Consider the following 23,510-nt stretch of genomic DNA (forward strand, 5'->3'; position numbering starts at 1 on the left):
CGACTTTGGACACATTTTATGGAGCAAAAATACAAAACACAGAGGAGATAGAAGAGGAAACACAAGCAAATGCTCGGAAAACTTCCAAAGGAAATGGAAACTCTCCAAAAACCCATGAAGAATATGAATCAGAAATGATCAAAAAGATGGAAGCCTTCTGGGAGGAAAAATGGGAAACAATGCAAAAGAAATTCACGCATCTACAAAACCAGTTTGGCCAAACTGAAAAGGAAAACCAGGCTTTAAAGCAAGAACTAATAAAGCAAAGCCAAAAGACCAAGAAATTAGAAGAGAACATAAAATATCTCACTGACAAGGTGACAGATTTGGAAAATAGAGGGAGAAGAGATAATTTAAGAATAATTGGACTTCCAGAAAAGCCAGAAATAAACTGTAAACTTGACATCGTAATACAAGATATAATCAAAGAAAATTGCCCTGAGATTCTAGAACAAGGGGGCAATACAGCCACTGACAGAGCTCACAGAACACCCTCTACACTGAAGCCCCAAAAGACAACTCCCAGGAATGTAATTGCCAAATTCCAAAGAACTCAAACAAAAGAAAAAAGGCAATTTAGATATAAAGGAATGCCAATCAGAGTCACACAAGACCTTGTAATTTCTACTCTGAATGATCGTAAGGCATGGAACATGATCTTCAGAAAGGCAAGAGGGCTGGGTCTTCAACCAAGAATCAGCTATCCAGCAAAACTGACTATATACTTCCAAGGGAAAGTATGGGCATTCAACAAAATAGAAGATTTCCAACTTTTTGCAAAGAAAAACCAGAGCTCTGTGGAAAGTTCGACACCGAAAAACAAAGAACATGGAATACCTGAAAAGGTAAATATGAAGGAAAGGGAAAAGGAGAAAAATGTAATCTTCTTCTTTTACTCAAACTCTCTTCTATAAGGACTACATTTATATCAATCTATGTATACTAACATGTGGGGGAAATGTAATGTGTAAATAGGGGGAAAAGAAAGACCAAATAGAATAATCTTTCTCACACAAAGATTCACATGGGAAGGGGAGGGGAAGGAAACTCCTATAAGAAGGAGAGGAAGAGAATTTTTACTTAAACCTTAATCTCAGGGAAATCAACTCTGAGAGGGAAAAACACCCAGATCCATTGAGATCTTGCATTCTATCTTACCCAACAAGGGTAGGGAGAAGGGAAAATCAAGGGGGGGTGAGGGGATGAGGGAAAACAAAAGGGGAGGGAAAGAGAGGGGGGAGGAGGAGAGAACAAAAAGGGAGGGACTAAAAAAGGAAACATATCAAGGGAGGGGACAAGGGGGACTGATTTAAAGTAAATCACTGGACTAAAAGGTAGAGCTGAAGAAGAAATGGTTAGAATTAGGGAAGGATATCATAATGCCAGGGAATTCACAAATGACAGGCATAACTTTGAATGTGAATGGGATGAACTCACCCATAAAACATAGACGAATAGCAGAATGGATTAGAATCCAAAACCCTACCATATGTTGTCTTCAAGAAACACACATGAGGTGGGTTGATACCCACAGGGTCAGAAGTAAAGGATGGAGTAAGACCTTCTGGGGCTCAGCTGACAGGAAGAAGGCAGGAGTGGTAATCATGATATCTGATAAAGCCAAAGCAAAAATATACCTGATCAAAAGGGATAGGGAAGGTAATTATATTTTGTTAAAAGGGACTTTAGATAATGAGGAAATATCACTAATCAACATGTATGCACCAAATAGTATAGCACCCAAATTTTTAATGCAGAAACTAGGAGAATTGAAGGAAGAAATAGACATTAAAACCATATTAGTGGGAGACTTAAACCAACCATTATCAAATTTAGATAAATCAAATAAAAAATTAAATAAGAAAGAGGTAAAAGAAGTAAATGAAATCTTTGAAAAATTAGAATTAATAGACGTATGGAGAAAAATAAATAGGGATAAAAAGGAATACACCTTCTTCTCAGCACCACATGGCACATTCACAAAGATTGACCATACATTAGGTCATAGAAATATGGCACACAAATGCAGAAAAGCAGAAATAATAAATGCAGCCTTTTCAGATCACAAGGCAATAAAAATAATGTTCAATAATGGTACATGGAAAACCAAATCAAAAACTAATTGAAAATTAAACAATATGATACTCCAAAATCGTTTAGTTAGAAAACAAATCATAGAAACAATTAACAATTTTATCGAGGAAAATAACAATGGCGAGACATCCTTTCAAACCTTTTGGGATGCAGCCAAAGCCGTAATCAGAGGTAAATTCATATCCCTGAGTGCATATATCAACAAACTAGGGAGAGCAGAGATCAATCAATTGGAAATGCAAATTAAAAAAAACAACTCAAAAAAGATCAAATTAAACCCCCCCAGCAGAAAACCAAACTAGAAATCCTAAAAATTAAGGGAGAAATTAATAAAATTGAAAGTGATAGAACTATTGATTTAATAAACAAGACAAGAAGCTGGTACTTTGAAAAAACAAACAAAATAGACAAAGTACTGGTCAATCTAATTAAAAAAAGGAAGGAAGAAAAGCAAATTAACAGCATCAAAGATGAAAAGGGGGACATCACCTCCGATGAAGAGGAAATTAAGGCAATCATTAAAAATTACTTTGGCTAATTATATGGCAATAAATACACCAATTTAGGTGATATGGATGAATATATACAAAAGTACAAACTACCTAGACTAACAGAAGAAGAAATAGAATTCTTGAATAATCCCATATCAGAAAATGAAATCCAACAAGCCATCAAAGAACTTCCTAAGAAAAAATCCCCAGGGCCTGATGGATTCATCAGTGAATTCTATCAAACATTCAGAGAACAGTTAATCCCAATACTATACAAACTATTTGACATAATAAGCAAAGAGGGAGTTCTACCAAACTCCTTTTATGACACAAACAAGGTACTGATTCCAAAACCAGGCAGGTCAAAAACAGAGAAAGAAAACTATAGACCAATATCCCTAATGAATATAGATGCAAAAATCTTAAATAGGATACTAGCAAAAAGACTCCAGCAAGTGATCAGAAGAGTCATCCACCATGATCAAGTAGGATTTATACCAGGGATGCAGGGCTGGTTCAATATTAGGAAAACCATCCACATAATTGACCACATCAACAAGCAAACCAATAAGAACCACATGATTATCTCAATAGATGCAGAAAAACCTTTGATAAAATACAACACCCATTCCTATTAAAACATTAGAAAGCATAGGAATAGAAGGGTCGTTCCTAAAAATAATAAACAGTATATATCTAAAACCATCAGCTAATATCATCTGCAATGGGGATAAACTAGATGCATTCCCAATAAGATCAGGAGTGAAACAAGGATGCCCATTATCACCTCTACTATTTGACATTGTACTAGAAACACTAGCAGTAGCAATTAGAGAAGAAAAAGAAATTGAAAGCATCAAAATAGGCAAGGAGGAGACCAAGTTATCAGTCTTTGAAGATGACATGATGGTCTACTTAAAGAATCCTAGAGATTCAACCAAAAAGCTAATTGAAATAATCAACAACTTTAGCAAAGTTGCAGGATACAAAATGAACCCACATAAGTCATCAGCTTTTCTATATATCTCCAACACAGCTCAGCCGCAAAAACTAGAAAGAGAAATCCCATTCAAAATCACCTTAGACAAAATAAAATACCTAGGAATCTATCTCCAGAGACAAACACAGGAACTATATGCACACAACTACAAAACACTCGCCACACAACTAAAACTAGACTTGAGCAACTGGAAAAACATTAACTGCTCATGGATAGGACGAGCCAATATAATAAAAATGACCATCCTACCCAAACTTATTTATCTATTTAGTGCCATACCCATTGAACTCCCAAAATATTTCTTTACTGATTTAGAAAAAACCATAACAAAATTAATCTGGAATAACAAAAGATCAAGAATATCCAGGGAAATAATGAAAAAAAAAATCACATATGATGGGGGCCTTGCAGTCCCAGACCTTAAACTATATTACAAAGCAGCAGTCATCAAAACAATTTGGTACTGGCTAAGAGACAGAAAGGAAGATCAGTGGAATAGACTGGAGGAAAGTGACCTCAGCAAGACAGTATACGATAAACCCAAAGATCCCAGCTTTTGGGACAAAAATCCACTATTCGATAAAAACTGCTGGGAAAACTGGAAGACAGTTTGGGAGAGATTAGGAATTGATCAACACCTCACACCCTACACCAAGATAAATTCAAAATGGGTGAATGACTTAAACATAAAGAAGGAAACCATAAGTAAATTGGGTAAACATAGAATAGTATACATATCAGACCTTTGGGAGGGCAAAGACTTTAAAACCAAGAAAGACATAGAAAGAATCACAAAATGTAAAATAAATCATTTTGACTACATCAAAAAAAAAGCTTTAGTACAAATAAAACCAATGTAACTAAAATCAGAAGGAAAACAACAAATTGGGAAAAAATCTTCATAGAAACCTCTGACAAAGGTTTAATTACTGAAATTTATAAAGAGCTAAATCAATTGTACAAAAAATCAAGCCATTCTCCAATTGATAAATTGGCAAGGGACATGGATAGGCAGTTCTCAGATAAAGAAATCAAAAGTATTAATAAGCACATGAAGAAGTGTTCTAAATCTCTGATAATCAGAGAGATGCAAATCAAAGGAACTCTGAGGTATCACCTCATACCAAGCAGATTGGCTAGCATGAGAGCAAAGGAAAGTAATGAATGCTGGAGGGGATGTGGCAAAGTAGGGACATTAATTCATTGCTCGTGGAGTTGTGAACTGATCCAACCATTCTAGAGGGCAATTTGGAACTATGCCCAAAGGGTGACAAAAGAATATCTACCCTTTGATCCAGCCATAGCACTGCGGGGTCTGTACCCCAAAGAGATAATGGACAAAAAGACTTGTACAAAAATATTCATAGCTGCTCTCTTTGCGGTGACCAAAAACTGGAAAACGAGGGGATGCCCATCAATTGGGGAATGGCTGAGCAAATTGTGGTATATCTTGGTGATAGAATACTATTGTGCTAAAAGGAAAAATAAAGTGGAGGAATTCCATGGAGACTGGAACGACCTCCAGGAAGTGATGCAGAGCGAGAGGAGCAGAACCAGGAGAACATTGTACACAGAGACTAATACACTGTGGTATAATTGAACGTAATGGTCTTCTCCATTAGTGGCGGTGTAATGTCCCTGAACAATCTGCAGGGATCCAGCAGAAAAAACACCATTCATAAGCAGAGGATAAACTGTGGGAGTAGAAACACTGAGGAAAAGCAATTGCCTGACTACAGCAGTTGAGGGGACATGACAGAGGAGAGACTCTAAAGGAAACCCTAATGCAAATATTAACAAAATAGCAATGGGTTCGAATCAAGAACACATGTAATACCCAGTGGAATCACACGTTGGCTATGGGGGGTGGGGGGGAGGAAAAGAAAATTATCTTTGTCTTTAATGAATAATACTTGGAAATGATCAAATAAAATCTTATAAAATTTAAAAAAATCTGAGTTTGTATCATTTTTGTTCTGATTTTCAGTCTTCTCTCATTGTCCACAGGCTTGAAGATATTTTAGAAATTATTTTAACAGTCTCAGTAAGGCAGATTTTCTATATTCCTAAGGGTATACCTCCTTCAACCTTGTTGAATTATGTGTTCAAATTTTTTTACATTCCCTCAGCCGTCTTTGCACAATAACCCTTTGGCAAAGTCTGCAGGACTCCCCAGTTATCATCGTTTACTAAATTTATCTCTTTTTTCTCTCTTTCATTTCCTTTTTTCCAGTCTTTTTTCTTGCTTGCTTTTTTCCCTTTTTCCTTCCATCTATATTTCTTTGCCACTCCCAGCCTCTCCCTTCCATTTTCCATAAAAAACCATTAAGGAATAGATGATTAGCCAATTTAAAATTAACATCAATTTTATGCCCCTCCTCATTCATTAATAATCTACATTTGCTGTACCTCTAATGGTCTCTTTTCCCTTCATATATTTATGTAAATTCTTATTCTCTTTAATTTATTTTAACATTAACTCATTCTACATTTTGCCTGCTCATCTCTCCACCAAATTTTAGTGCATCCAGCTCTGTCTTTGCTTCTTTCCCAGTTCTATTTTTTTTCCGGGGGAAAGGGAAAACCAATGCCAATTTGGAGAGTTTTTATTTTATAGCTTGAAATTGTCACAAAATTAACATATATAGACATCTTTCTTTAGTTTTTTAAAAAAACGCAATCTCCTTTCTTATTAAACTCTATGAATAATGTCCTTATCAAGACCTTTAGTATTCATTTGTGTGATCTTGAGCCCTCATCTTTGCCAAAATGCCATCAGGTATATTGAGTTCTTACCATGCTTGAGTTGCATTTATAGATTTGAAAAGAGCTGGTTGTTATAAAAGCAGTCAAATAATGTATTAGTAGGCATTATTAACTTTTTATTATATAAAACAGTTTTGAACATTGCTAATGTAAGAAGAATTTATTTCTTTTGGTTAAACATATTTGTTATAATTTATCACATATTCATGACAAAAAATAGTACTTGTTTTAGGAGAACTTTAACACTTTACAAGCTAATTATAAGTAGCCCCGGGTCTTCTGATGCCAATCTGAAATACAGAAACATGTCATGTAGATGGGAGATTGCTTAACTTGGTAAAATCCTGGACTGAGAATAAGAAAGACCTTTAAATTTTAGTAGCTATGGGGCCATGGAAATGTCATGTCACATCTCTGAGTCTCAGTTTCCTCAGTTTTGAAATGGAGAAAATATATTTGTATTGTATATTTTATAAAATTATTATGAATAAATAAGATATTACATATAAAATACTATTTAGACTTTAAGGTACTATATAAATGTGGTATTAACATAAATTCATAAGCAAAATTTATAAAAAGCTTAATGATGAAAAATACTAATAGACACAGCCAAAATAAATCTGGGAATTTTAAAAAATGAATTTAAAATTATTTCCCAATTGATAAACAAGCAAATGATATGGATAGGCATTTTTGTCAGAGGAAAAGGTTGAAGCTACCTCTCTGTTCATAACATTTGGCCCAGAAATGTTTTGAAGCACCACATTATACTTCTCAGATTGTCTCAAAAAAAAAAAAAAGGAAAATGACAGATGCTGGATTGAACGTTAGAAAACATGCACACTAATGCACTACTGGTGAAGCTGTGAATTAGTCCAAACATTCTTGAAAGTAATTTGGAACTATTTTCAAAGTTTAATAAACTTTGCATACCCCCTTGGCACAGAAAGTGAAAAAGGATAAATATGTACAAACCTATTACTAATAGCTATTTTATGGTAACAAAGAACTGAAAGGCTGTCTATCAGTTGTGAAATATATAAACGATTTATGTTATATGAATGTGATGGAATACTATTGTGCTATAAGAAATGATAAAGGAGATATATTCAGAAAAGCCTTGGAAGACTTACATAAACTGATACAAAGTGAACTAGGAGAACAGTTTACACAGTATCCTCAATATTGTAAAAATAATTAACTGTAAAAAGATTTAGTTACTCTGATTCATGACAGTTTCAAAGATTTCAGGATGAAAAACATCCACCTAAGACAGGTAACTGATCATCTCAGAAAACAGATTGAAGAATATTTATTTATTTTTCTTGTTTTGGGAGTGGAGGATTTGTCTAATGCAGAAATTTGTTTTGTGTGACTATACATATTTGTCACAGATTTTATTTTTCCTCCTTTCTCATAGGGTGGAGTTTGGAAAAGAGAGAGGAATAGAATATGGAATGGAAAAACAAAGATGAAAATTATGGGTTTTTAAATGCATTAAAATATACTTAAGGCAAAAACTTAAGATAATTAAATGACCAAATTTGACTCTCCAAAGAATCTTAAAATAAATAAACAGAAAAAAAATAAACCTCATGGGAATCTATGGGGTTAAACTAATCATATCTCTGCATGGTAAAGTGGTAACTAGGATACTAAAGATTTCTATACTCCAAGAAATACCTAAAATACTTAATATACTTAAGTAATCAAGGGAAATTATGGTGTTAAACTGATTACATTCTTTGCATGGAAAAGATACTTATGATATAAAATATATTTAAGATACTTTAAAGTAACCAAGGAAAACCATGGGTTTAAACTGATTACACTAATAGTAAGAAGATGATAACTAAAATGTTTAAAATATCTATGATATTCAAAGTACCTAAAATAACTAAAGTACTTAGGATGCTTAAGGTGCTGAAGATACTTAAGAATTTTATCACTATTAGTAGTGACTAAGACTAGTAGAATAACAGTATATGGAGAAAGCAGGAGTAAGTTGAATATAATGGGATATTATTGTTTTAAAATCAAGGGATAAAAAATGTAATACATTATGAAAAGATAAAAGGTGAGAAAACGGAGGGTAAATTATCTCAAATGAGTGAAGATCAGGTGATTATGGGTAATGTTTGAACCTTACTTTCATCAAATTTTGCACAAAGTCTGAATAACATTTATGCTCTTTATAGAAATCTATATTCCCCAATAGAGAAGTAAGAAGGAGAAGGGAAACACACAAAAAAGAGAAGAAAAACAAAAGAGGAGAAATTCAGGAAGGCCAATATATAGAATCAAAAATATTTGTGAACAGGAAAAGGTTGAAAGGAGAGAAAGAAAATGATAAACTGGGGGAAAAATAAAATGGAGATATCAAATATAGGGGAAAAGGACCTACTTATAAAAAGAAATTCAGAGCAATTTTTGTAGTGGTAAATAACTATGAGCTGAGGCATTGTCTATCAATTGGGGAATGTCCAAATAAGCTGCGGTACATGGTTGTAATGGAAAATGACTGCTCCATCAGAAATGAGGAACAGGATGAGTTCAGAAAGACCCATTAAAGACTTACATGAAATCATGCAAAGTAAAGTGAGCAAAACCAGAATAATTATTTATACAATAACAGAAATATTGCATGTTCATCAACCATGACAAACTAATATCAGCAAATCACAGTTTCAAGATGACTCCAAGGAACTTTGATTTTTAAAAATGCTATCCATAAACAAAAAAGAAACTGTTGGAATCTGATTGCAGATTAAATCACACCATCTTTCACTTAATTTTCTTAGTCTTTTGTTGTATATGTGGTATGTGTCTTCAGTCACAATGTGGGAATAGGTAAATATATAGTGAATGAAAGCACTGACAAAACCTATATCAGTCTATTTATCACTTTACTTCTGGAAGGAGGGGAAGGATGAAGGGAGAGAATCTGAACTGCAAAATGTCAGAAAACAATTGGTCAATGATTGTTTCTGTATGTAATTAAAAATAAATTTAAAAAATTACAAAAGAATCATCATGATTATCAAGCTTACTTGTTTAGCATCACATAAGTAGTAAGAGGCAAAAGTGATATTTGAACATAAGTTCTTTGATTCCAAAACCTACTTGTAGTTCTCCTTCACAAAATGGCCTATCCCTTCCAAAATAAACAACCCCACACACACACACACAAAAACCAACTATGACAACTTACATAATAAAACCAAAGGAAAAAGTAACTAGAAATTGAAGTTATGATCATGTTAAATTTTTTATTGGTTCAGAAAAGAATTGTTAAATGATTTTTTATTTTGGATTCATTTTTGAGGTCAATTATTTTTCTAATGAGATATTTCACATTTTTTTCATTCTTTTGACTTTTGTTTCCTGATGTCTACTTGTCCAATCCTAATTTTTAAGACATGATTTTCATGAGTGAATTTTTGTACCTCTTTTATCATTTGGCAAATTCTTTGTACCTCTTTTCCTATATGGCCAATTCTATCTTTTAATAAGTTCTTTTTTTTATAAGTTCTTATCTTCAGTGAATATTGTATTTTTTTCCACATTTGACTATTTCTGCTTTCTAAGGAGTTCCTCTTTTCATTGGATTTTGGTGCCTTTTTTTCTAATTGGCCTGTTCTGGTTTTTAAGAAATTAATTTCTTCAGTATTTTTATGCCTCCTTTACCAAACTGTTGACTTTTTTCCATGATTTTTCTATATCACTCCTTTTCCCAATTTTTCTTCTACCTCTTTCATTTGGTTTTTAAAAACTTTTCTGAGATCCTCCATTAATTCTCTTTGGGCTTGAGAGAAATTCATATATTCCTTGTAAGTTTTGGCCACAGTCATGTTGACTTTGTTGTCTTTTTTCTGAGTTTGTGTTTTGGTTTTCTGTGTCACCAAAACAATTTTGTATGTTGAGTCTTTTTTGTCATTTGCTCATTTTTCAGCCTTTTTATCTTTTCATTTAACTTAAAAAACTATTAAAATGAGGCTTTGTAACTGTAGTGAAGGGAAGAGTATTATAAGCATCAGGTTCTTGTGCCACTGCCTTCAGAACTAGCTATGGGGACCTATAGCCTTCAGTTTTTCCAAAATTGGTATGATGTAAGGAGATATATTGTTAATATTCTCCTGTTCTATGCTATGGTCTGTGTAACCACAAACATTCTTTTCCACCTTGGAACTGTGGTCAAGGGCCTTACTTCATTGTGGCTGTACGAGCTAGTGAATATTAGTGCTTTTCTTCTTCCTGAGACCACAACAGAGAACTGCAATCTGAATTTTCATGTGAGCAACATGACAATAGTCTCACACCCAGAGCCGGCAAAGAGAATCCTATAATTTCCTTCTGAGAAGTTTTCTCACCCCTTCTTCTTTCTGTCTATAGATGAGACCTCTGGAAGCATTTGCTGTTGATTCAGACACACACACACACACACACACACACACACACTCCTCCCAAAGGCAGTTGCCCCATTGAGACTGTTTTTTTATACTTCTTTATGCTCCACTTCCACCTTGGCAAAATAGATTTTTCATGCCAGCCTACTAAGTTGTTTTGGCCTGAAAAAATCTCAGCCCATTTTTATAGGTTATTTAGCAACTGCAGAATTCATATTGAGGTGTATATCATATTTTTGGAGGTAATTTGATAGAGATCAGATGGATCTGTGTACCTTTTCTGCCATCTTGGCTCTGCCCTCCTAGAGTGACACATTTTAAAAACACTATTTGGTCATGTTGAACATGCACATCTAAAAAAACGTTACCTCTTATTTAGATTTTGCCTTGATATTTCTAATTTTGATTTTTGGGTACCCTGAAATTTTAAAAGAACTATTTAAAACTTTATGAACAAAATTTCTGCTTATGTAGGAAAAAATATCCAGCAATTATCTTAAGTTACTGAAAAATGAGCTCTCCAGCTATAATGTAGTTATTTCTCTCTCCTAGAAATACCACAAAAGTGTTTTGAAAGTATCAGTACATTTTTGTTTGTTGTAAATCTTAGCTTAAGATAGGAGGATTAGAGTTGATTGAATTGTAATTAGGAAATGTTGTATTCAGGTATTTCAGTGATTCCAAGCTACCCCTTTCAGGGGTAATTCTGACTCTCCAGCAGTCAACATCATGATTTAGCTATTTTCTCACATTGGAATATCCCTCATAGGTTGAGATCATCTTACATTGAAACATCCCTCCACCATGCCAACTTCCTTCTCACATTAGTGTTTTCCTTCCAAAGGTCTCCATTTTGGGGATGTACAGGCCAACCATGTTTATGTCACCTACTACACTTTGGATTTTGCCACTATGTTTCCATCCAGATACATGAACCTTCTACTCCTCTATGCCCTTGTTTTTCAACTCTCTTTTATGTGTAGTCATCTCCCATTCAAATATAAGCTTCTTACAGACATGGATTTTCTTCTTTTTTTACCTACAATTTGTATTACCAGTACTTGTCACAGTGCACATAATAAATGTTTGCTACCTTATTAACTCATTGGCACCAAAACCCATTTTAGACTAATATTATTACAATAATTCTTTGAGTCTATGGATCATAGTTTACCATAATTAGAGGCCAAACAAAATTTCAGGTGGTCCAAAGGGCAACAGAATAGTTTGTGGTAGGCATAGGCAAGTTGAAGGAAGAAAAATGTAAGGAATATCACTCAAGAAATGTCTGATCAGAAAAGGAATATGTCATTTATATAGCATGAGGGGAAGTAGATAGCTATCCAAAGAGTGAAGGACTAACAATTACAAAATGTTAAAATGATAATTCTTGATATTTACATGACAATTTAAGTTTCTCATCAATAGCTTTGACTATTTCACCAATCCTGTGAGATAAATCCCAAAGGTATAATAATTTTCACTATATGATGAAAAAACTGTGGCTGTGGGGGGTCAAATAATTTACCCATGGTCACTCAGATATTAAATATCAGAGGTAGTATTTGAACACAAGTCCTTTGATATTACAGCCAGTATTCTTTTCACTTTGGTAGCTTATAATAGGTTGGCAAGGCCAATGGCTAAAAGAAATATTGATAGATCTCAGCTCAGAGGAGAAAAATCCATATCTCTTTTCTGTCACACAGTTGGGGGGCTGAAAATGAAAGTTTTATTGTGAAGTCTCCAAGTTGTTAGCAATAGGAGGGAGCAGTCAGGTGTAATACATATCTGTTGGTGAAATCACCATTATATGAATACTATTTATTGAAAAATTATAGGTTGGGATAAATCAGGAGCTAGTTGAGAGAAAAAAGAATAATGACCATTGAATAAGTCCCTATAATTTATTAGTTGAGAATTAAAGTATATACTGCAGCTAATGAATGTTCAAAAACAAAACACCACCACAGTTCTTGTGCTTAAATAAATTAATGTAAAACATCTTCTATTAGATAGTTATCCTATTATCCAAAATGAGTTTTTTCTCTTTTCATAGTGTATTAAAGCTAATGTCATCTTTAAGGAGTGTCTCATAGTTAAATGATTATCTTAATATTTTAAATGTTGCAAACAAAGCAATAAACATATTTTTAAAAGATTAACGTCATTGACAGGTACTTTTATTTATTTTGTCTATATGTACTAATTTAGTCATATGTGTAAGCTCCCTAATGGCTAGGGCTATTGTCGATTTTTTCTTAGCAGACCCAGTGCTTAGAAGTGTTTAGAATGTTCTTTTGATTGAATATTGTCTGATTTTTGTGACCCCATTTGTGATTTTCTTGGCAGAGATACTAAAGTGGTTTGCTTTTTCCTTTCCCAGATGATTGTATAGATGAGGAACTGAGGCAAATAGGCTGAAGTGGCTTGTCCAGGATCACACAGCTCAGGTAGATTCTGAGATCAGGTTTAAACTCAGGAAGAGGAATCTTCCTGATCCCAAGCCCAGTGCTCTATCCAATGTTCCACCTAGCTGCGTCCAGTTGATACATAACAAGTTCTTTAAAAACGCATGTTCATTGATTGATTCATCCTTAATTGGAAAAGGTGATCTAATCATAAAATAAGAATGAGACAATAGATAGATCCACTAAGAGTATTGGTGATTTGAGATTTGAAAGCACCAAAGGGAGGGAGGCTTTTAGCACATAACTGAATATCAGTGGAAGCTATTCAAAATGGAGCAGATTAATCACACAGGCTTAAAAGGGTATGGGATAGTTTATTTGTGCCAATGAAAATATTGCCCTCAAACAATAATAGAATTTTAAAGTTAAAAGAAATCTCAAACACTCCAACCTACATACACGAAGAAGTCCCCATTTCATTTTATTCAATAACTTTTCATCCAGTATCTGTTTCAGTTTGAATAGTGAGAGGCTATCCATTAATTGCCAAGGCTCATTATACATTTGGACAGCTTTAATTTTTAGGAAATGTTTCCTGACATTATATTTGCAATTTTCTCTCATACTTCCTGATTCTACTGTCTAGGATCTTATGGAAATAATCTAATCACTTTTCCACATATCAGTCCTTCAAACATTTAAAGAAAGCTATTGTGGCTTTCCCAAGTCATCTTTCTTTTCCCCCATGTTATGTATGTCCATTTTTTTTATCCAATCTTCATTGAGCAGGGACTAAAGAACCTTCACAAACTTGGTTGCACTCTGTTACGTTATCAATCTCCTTCTTAAACAGTGATACCCTGAACACAATACTTTATTAGGATAACAGCTCCATTTGTATATATTGTTATCCACAAAAAGTCTATTTGGAGGTGGAGGAAAGCAACTAACAATCTGAAATTTTTCTCTGGATCAGTGATCTTGCAAATCACTACCCCTTCATTTAGGCTCATCCTGTGGGATACTTATGAATATCTTCCCCTAAATTTATTAAAGATGATCCACTCAATAAGATGGAGATGTTCCTCTATTTCTCCTCATAGAGTAAAGGAATATCATGTGACCAATAAACTCAATTCCTCAGTAAAAAGTAAAATAAAATAAAATAAAAACACAGGAGAGGGAATGGCATTGTGAAAAATTAAAATTTTATGAACAGAAAATTTCCTACATTTATATATGTCCATTGCCACATACTGAACTATATTACAATCATATGCCAGAGTTGATTAATAAGTATGTTTTGCCTCAAATACCACTACCAACACCAACACCCTTAGTTTGATTTTTGTAATGAAATCCAAATCTTGTTCCCACTTCTAATTGATCTTATCCTTACAGAAACTTTATGTAAATTTGTGGCTAAACTTCTACTTTAACCCATTTTAATTGAACTGACAAACAACTTCATTTAAAGCTCTAGACACCTCAGTGATGCTCAGGTTATACTGTTTGATTGAATTGACCAATCCAGTTTTCTACCATAGTAAATGCTGTCTTCTTCTTGTCTCTAAATTGAAATTTATGTAGTTCCTTTCCTCTGAAGGGAAATTTTAGTCTACTTCAATATTACATTTAACAGGATATAAAAATAGTTTTTCATCCTTTTAAATGGCATATGTTGAATGGGCCAAGAGGAAAACTAGTGGAACTTATTTTACAGAGAATATTTTATCCCAAACTATTAACCAGCTACAGGATTGTTAGTTGCACTGCACCTTTTTTTATAATCACATACGGAATTATGCCGTAAAATTTATTATATGTACACTATAATTGTCCTTTCTATATATAGTAGAACTATATATCTCTGTTACTTTTTACAAGTCTGAGGCGATAATTTCTTCACTTGGCTTTCCTGGATACATTTATCCTTGCTGGTCTTCTAACTCATCTGTCAACTCCTACTTCCTCCTTACAAACATGGAAACATGGACCCAGTTACATTATAACATATATATATACATATATATACACACTTATGTACATATATATTTTAAATTTGCTAATAGTTAATATTTTGTACCCTCCTATATACTTTTGGCATTAGAAACACAAAGTATTTCAGGAAATTAAACTTTTAGAGGTGAAGAAACCATTAAACCCTATCCAACCCCAGATTTTATACAACAGTTTAAAACTTCTACTACCATGCTATGGAATGTAACAGATTATATCAATTTTCCAAAGCCTAGATTAGATCATTTGAATAAGATCATCTCTAATGGTTGATACATAAGATAATGAATTTTTTAGCCATAGCTACCCATGAAATAAAAATTTAAGAGACTTAATATATTAGGAGTGGTTATGCTGGTCCAAAAGGGGATAGGGAGACTATTTGGTACCTTACCATCAGACTTAAAAACCCAGTCTCTTACATGGAACTTGTGTTGGAGATTTTATTGGAATTCCCATTTCCCTTTAGGTAAGGCTTTCTGACTTAGTTTTACTGATTACTATGGTTATTATATAGCATTTTATCTGAGTTAATATCATTTTTATATTTAGGAGTCATATAATTTTTATTAATCTTAAGTAAAGTTGTTTTATTGCATTTTATGATCCATGAATGTTAACTCTAGAGCCTGATTCATTGGATTGTCCTGAGTTAGACCTGGATCCTTTTAGGTCCTAGATTTTGTATTATCTTTTTCTATTTTCAAAATAACAGTAGCAAAATAATGCAAAAGAAGTTAAATAGACTTACAAAAATCACACAGTTTAGATTATTTAAAAACATTAAGTTCACTATTGATGTTCTAAATATGAAATTGTTATCCAATGTGTTATTACAGAAATTCAATCATATTAATTTGGATATTTCTGCTAGAACTGAAACTAAGAGATATGAAGAAATTGTCGCTAAGTGGAAAGCATGTTCATAAGTTTTCCCTGAAGAGAAGTTGGCAGAATTGTTTTTATCATGTAGACAAAGGCCAGTAGAAACATGGATTCTGCTTGTTGTTGCTCAATCATTTTCAGTCATGTCTAACCCTTCATGGCCCTATATATAGTTTTCTTGGCAAAGATACTAGAATGTTCTGCCATTTCCTTCTCCATTTTATTTTACATAATGGGAAACTGAGGCAAATAGGGTTAAGTTGCTTGACCAGGATCACACAACTAGTAAGTATGTGAGACCAAATTTGAACTCAGGTTTTCCTAACTCTAGGTCTTGTACTCTATCCACTGCACCACCCAGATGTCCTGTGGATGTGAAAGTGGTTTCTGAATCAGTCAGAACATCAACTTCTTACCGAAAAGATAAATAATATTAAAATATTAAGAGGAAAAAAAGAGAGTAAGTTATAGTATATTTATAACAACTTCATTATGACATTTATGAGAGCTCTTAATGAAAAGCATAGCAAATAGATAAAGGAACAAAAGGAAACACAAATTATCACCATTTCCTGAGAAAGCTTTGTTCACAGAGAAGACAAAAAGAATATAGTAAACAACCCCTTGTCACATCCACTTGCTTAACAATGTTATCTTTACCAAGGATAACACTTGTTCAGAATGTAAATTCAATTTTAAAGTCTTATTGAGCACAATAGAGGGAAATTATATTGGCACTATGTTTTGTAAAAGAGTTAAAATGGAGAATGGAAAAATTAGTTTATAGAATATTGAAGTTACTTAATATAACACTCCCACTTAATAGAGATCATTTTAAGGGTATTTAAAAATGAAACTGGAAGAAGGACAAATAGTCAAAAATGCAAAAAGTCTGCCAAGATTTCTACGAATAAATTTTTCCCCTCTACCAAAGTGAGTCCAACAACACAACTATCAATATGCTAGAGGAGGAAGTAGAAATGTCACTAAAGAAAATAAATAGAGAAAAAAACAGTCTATTATAACTTTAAAAGGGGAGCTAAATACATTTCAGGAAACAATTCTAAAGATATCTTACAATTAAGATTCTGAGCTATCAATATTTGATTGATGAGCCATTCCCCAATTGATAAATGGGCAAGAGACAGAAATAGGCAATTTTCAGATATAATTTTCAGCCATAGCATTGCTGGGTTTGTACCCTATAGAGATCATAAGGAAAAAAAGACTTGTACCAAAATATTCATAGCTGGGCCCTCTGTGGTGGCAAAAAAATTAGAAAATGAGGGGATACCCTCCAACTGGGGAATGGCTGAACAAATGATGTTGGTGATGGAATACTATTATGCTAAAAGGAATAATGAACTGGAGGAATTCCATGTGAACTGGAAAATACTCCAGCAATTAATGCAAAGTGAAAGGAGCAGAACCAAAACATTGTACACAGAGACTGATACACTGTGGCACAATCAAATGTAATGGACTTCTCTACTAGCAGCAATGCAATGATGCAGGACAATTCAGAGGGACTTATGAGAAAGAATGCAATCTATAGTCAGAGGAAGAACTGTGGGAATAGAAACACCAAAGAAAAACAACTGCTCAATCACAAGGGTTGATGGGGATATGATTGGGGATATAGACTCTAAATGATCAACCTAGTGCAAATAGTAAATGGTACATAAATATGTCTTGATCAATGACACATGTAATACCCAGAGGAATTGTGCATTGGCTATGGAAGTAGGGTTGGGGGAGGGCAGGGAAAGAACATGAATCTTGTAGCCATGGAAAAAATATTCTAAATAAATTAAATAAAATTTTAAAAATTTTAAATGATGTTAAAACTACTAGAAAAAAATTTGATCGAGAAGTTGTTAATAATCATAAGACCAAATATCTCCTTTTTCAGTTCTATAATATCTTTATTAGATGAATTTATACATGTATCCAGGATACATGATGAAAATATCATGTCAAGCTTTCTGTAAATGATATCAAAGCTTATTTTATTTAAATGATTGATTAGTACAGAGAATACAGGATATTGCACTTATTGACAATAACAATAAATTTGATTTAGTGTAGCAAATTGCAGCCTCAAGACATTTGTCTAATTATAACTCTCTCAACAATGTGGTAAGATCTTAAAATATATCACATATACTCAAAGATAAAAGTAACCTTATCCAATGATCCTCTATCAATATGAAAACCCAAAAATGTGAGGTATGTTTTCCTAAAGAGATCTTAGAGGAGTCCAGAAAGTAATACAAACTAGAGGAGTTGTAAAGTTTAGATGAATAGCAATTAGATGAACAACTCACACCATTTACCTAGACAAATTCCAAATAAATATGTCATGGAGATAAAAAAAAGGCACATCATAAACAAATTACAGAAACAAGTTAAAAAAAATCTTCTATCCATGGACAAGGGAAAAGTTCATGACTATGCAAGAAAAGGACAATTATTCAGAAGTTAAAATGGACAATTTTGATTCCATAATGAAAAAGGTTTTGCACAAAGAAATCCAATATAGTTAAGATTAGAAGAGAGCCAATAAAATGGGGTGGGGGGAGATCATAGCCACAAGTTTCTTTAACAAAAGTCTCATTTCCAAGATAAGTAAGAAATTGATTCAAATTTATAAGAATAGAAGTCACTCCACAGTTGTAATATGGCCTAAGGGTTTGAACAGGCATTTATTCAAAAGAGAAACTCAAGCCACTTAGAATTACATGAAAAGATTTGCCAAATCACTAATGGTTAAAGAAATGCAAATTAAAGTAAAAATGGATTTCCATCTCACAATTATCAAATTAATAAAAAATAAAAAACCAAAAAAATAAAATCACAAATGTTGGAGTTGATTCAGGAAAACAGGTATGTTGATGCACTGTTCATTGAAGCTATGATTTGTTTCAATTCTTCTGGATGGAAATGTAGAATTATGTCCAAAAGTTAGCAAACTGTCCATACCTTATATCCTAGCGATACTACAGCTAGGATTAAAACTCAAAGCAAACAGAGAAAGAGGGGGAAAGCCTGAGGTTTACATACAAATACACATGCATATATGTAGTATATATGCAATATACTACATATATACATATATATATATGTAAAGGCCTTATATATAGAAGACAATATATGAATAAAAAAGAACTAAAGAGGGGGCCCAATAATTGGATAATGATTGGGATATAAGAAATTAAAAGTGAATTTCTAATAAATACAGGAAAAGTTCTATGACCTGATACAAGTTAAGAAAGCAGAATAGGATCAATTTGAGTCATAAAATATAATACTTAATACCATGTTATGTTTTAAATACAGTACTACATATTCTGTATTATTTTAATATTATGATATATTTTAAAAATTAATTCCCAGAAATGTAAAAACTTTGGGATAACAATATCAACAGGGTTGTGGGGATCAAAAGATATATGTGAGTATTATATATATATATATTACTTTATAAACCCTAAATAGCCATATAAATTTCTCATTATCATTATTCATAAGAAAAATAATCTTTGTATGCCTTTGTACACCACAGATGTACAATGAGCAGTACCTAGCATTGGATAATAAAAGAATGGAATGAATTGTGCTTTAAATAACTCCAGTTCTAGAAACAAAACCCTATCTCCTTCATAACAACACATGCCCTGCTTATTCTATTAGGCTATCATCCCATAAAAAGGAGAATGATGTTCATGGATCAGGGTCAAGGCTTGGAATCAGGCAAATCTAGTTTTGAATCCTACCTCTGAAATTCATCTATAGTTTACTCAAGAGGAAGTTTTATTCTAGCTCTCTGAATCTCATCTGTAGATCATTTTTGCATATGAGTTTCTTATTTATAAAATGGGGATAATAATACCTTTAATACTTCTATGACAGAAGCACTATAAGGCTCAAATGAAATAATATATGTAAAGTGCTGAGCAAACTTTAATGCAAGTGTTCTATAAATAGCAGTTATCATCATGGAATATCAAGATTTCTGAGAGATCAAGATTGTTCATCACTCAAAGTACAATGTAGAGATGCATAGTGGATATAGATGAGCTGTAATATTAGTACTAAATTACCTTTAAAAAACCTCTTTTAAAAGTCATCAGAGATGTAAGACTATGAAAGAAGTTAGACTAATCAACTAATAATAGTGAGATATGACAGGTGGACATCCTTAGAACTGATTTGATCTCCATATAAGTCAAGAGATTTAATATATTGGGTGGATAGTCTGTGGAATATTGCTGAAAGAATATGTACAGCAATTGCATAGAATAAAGCATCAATGAAATACAACCTGCAATATTGGAGAGGGGATGTCCATGTAAGGATCACAGACCCATTAAAACATTGAAACCAGACAATAAAAATCTTTCATTAATATGTGCCTTTATGTGGCCATTACATATATGTTTCTTGGGAATTGCTAGTTTATATTATCATTTTGTTTGCCAAAGATTATTGAGGGTATTATAAAAATAATTCCTTAGTAGATCAAATTATTCCCTTTATAATATCTATGATTTCTGACTTTTACTTATTTTTTTTTAATTTCACCAGAGTGGTTCTTTAAATTTTGCAATATTTACACAATTTAATTAGAAACAAAAAGCAAGAGAGGATAGAAAAGTCCAAAGAACAATTTTAAAAAAAAGTTCCTGCTTATATAAGATCAAGTACTCAGTTATTGCCTCATATTTCTGTCTCCAAGTACTCTAGAAATCAGCAGTGTTTTATAAATGCCTCTTCTCCAGAGATCCTCTGTAGTCCTCGTGGACATCCACAGGATAATCTATGTGTTTATGAATGAATACAAAATAGAGGCAGAATCCATTAAAACAAACAAATAAGAAAATTACCCCCAAATAAATTAAATAATAAAGGGCTTAATTAGATGAGCCCTGATAAAACACTTGATACTGTGATAAATCTTTTATTTTAGTAGAGGATTTTTTAGATTAAGGAGAGTCTTTGTTAAACATTTTGTGCCATATCCCTAAGAAGGTATTTTCTTTATTAGCAGATCACAAACCCTCCATATCATCCCATCCTAGGTGATTCTTGTCCCCATGTAACTGTAATATCTTTAGGAATAGCTATGGATCAGAATTCAATAACATTTATCAAATATTTATGTTCCTTTTTCCTAATTGGATAAAGTGGATATGAACCTTCCCTAAGCCTTGTCTGTATCTACCAGGAAGTAATTATTTTAGAGTGTTATCTTTTCTTCATCCCCAGTCCTTTCCTACCATCCTTCCTTCTCTGGAGATTTGATCCTTTAGAAGAATTCCTATTGACATGTATCTAGGATTAAGAAAACAGATTTGCCTAGATCAAGAAAATTTTCCAGGCAATGAATCTATTCTCTTTTCAAGCCTTGGTTACTGAATTTGATGTTATGCTTGGTTTGAAGACAATCTAATACACTGGAAATGATATCATCCATTCTTTGTCATAACATTAAGAGTTTGAAGTGGCTTTAAACATCACCTCATCCAAACTTTTCCCTCTATAAAAGAAGGAATCAATATCACAAGTATGTAAATGACTTTGTTTATTATCACACAGCTAATCAATAACAGAACATCAAGATGAAACCAAATATTCTGACCACAAATTCAGTATTGTTTTATTAACCAAAGGCTGAATCTCTTTAATGGGGTGAAATAAATGCTACCTCCTGAACCAAAAATTCAACATTGAATGGTTATGTGGTGAGAGTAAGTGCTAATGATGGGTAGACTGAGTGTTCCCTTGTTATCTTCATGATGTCAAAAGAAATCAAGAAAGTCCCAGAACATTAAGTTCCCTGACTCTAATTTAAGGAAGAATATAAACAAGAGTTGAATAGAACAACTAAAGTTCTTATGGGTTATGGTATTTATTATAACAAGGGATACCTACATCAATGAGATCATAGATGAATTAAATTTTTGAACTGAGGAACTGCTCACATACCCAAACACATTTCTGATCATCTTCTGTAATTATTGTTGTTGTTCATCCTTTGTTTTCAAAGAAGTCCAATGACATCATGAGAGTAATGTCTTGACTTGCTCATGAATTGGGTTGAAGTAAGGTAGTGTTTCATAAAGTTGTCAGACTCATGCAGTAAAAAAAAAAAACTGTGAAAACAGTAGGACAAAAAAAATCCTAAACTTTGGATAATGACTACCACCACAGCAAATTCAGCAGAACCCAACTCAAACATGAAGTTTAAAGCCAAAAAATATGTTGAAAAAATGAGGAAATAACAAAAAATAACCACAAAAATGTCCATTAACAACAAAAAAAAAACTAAACTAAAAACAAGACACTAACTCAGAAGACAACATGAAAACACTCATAGGCAATCTTGAAAGGGAAAAGATGCTGATTAGACAAAAGTACACCAAGAATTGCTAGAAGAGCTAAAGAAAGGAATAAAAAGATACCTCAGAGGATTTTTTAAATAAAATAAGAGCAGTAGAAGAAAACCTGGGGAAAGAAATTAGAGGAATACAAGAAAATTATAAAAAGACAATTAGCTGCCTGGTAAAAGAGGTTAAAATCATACTGAGGGTAAATAATAAAAGAGGTGAAAAATTCTCTGAACATTAATGTATAGGTTTAATTTGCTTTCAGAAAATGTATTTACTAAGTGTTAGGGCAAAACCCCAGGAACACCAAAAAAATTATGAGGCACACTCTCTAACAAATGTAAACAGAGTTAAGGAGAAGAATGGAATTAAATATAGAGTATGATTATAATGGAACATATACGTCAAGAACTGATATGTGTAGAGGGCAGACTGAATTCTGCTCTAAACAAAGGGTCACATTCATTGAAATTACTTCCTTTCATAGAGAACATTACAAGATATAAAATGAATAATTTTTATTGCATTCAATTTAAAAGTTTTTGTACAAATAATACCACCAAGATCAGAAGGGAAACAACAACCTGTGTGAAAATTTTATAACAAATTTCTCTGATAAAGGTCTCATTTCTCAAATATATAAAGAACTAAATCAAATTTATAAGAATCCAAGTCTTTCCCCAAGTGATAAAGGGTTAAAGGATATAAATATGCAGCTTTCAGATGAAGAAATCAAAGCTATCAATAACCATATAAAAATATTCCAAATCACTCTTTATTAGAGAAATGCAAATTTAAGCAACTCTGAGGTGCCACCTCACATCTATCAGATTGATCAATATGTCAGTAAAAAAAATAATAAATGTTGGAGATGTGGCAAAATTGGGAGATTTGTGCATTGCTGGTGGAGTTGTGAATTGATCCAACCATTCAGGAGGGCATTTTGGAACTTTGCCTTAAGGGCTATAAAACAATACAAGCCCTTTGTTCTAGTAATACCACTTCTAGGTCTGTATCCTAAGGAGATAAAAAATGGGAAAGGACCT

This window comes from Monodelphis domestica, chromosome 2, assembly GCF_027887165.1.
Source record: "Monodelphis domestica isolate mMonDom1 chromosome 2, mMonDom1.pri, whole genome shotgun sequence".
NCBI lineage: Eukaryota > Metazoa > Chordata > Mammalia > Didelphimorphia > Didelphidae > Monodelphis > Monodelphis domestica.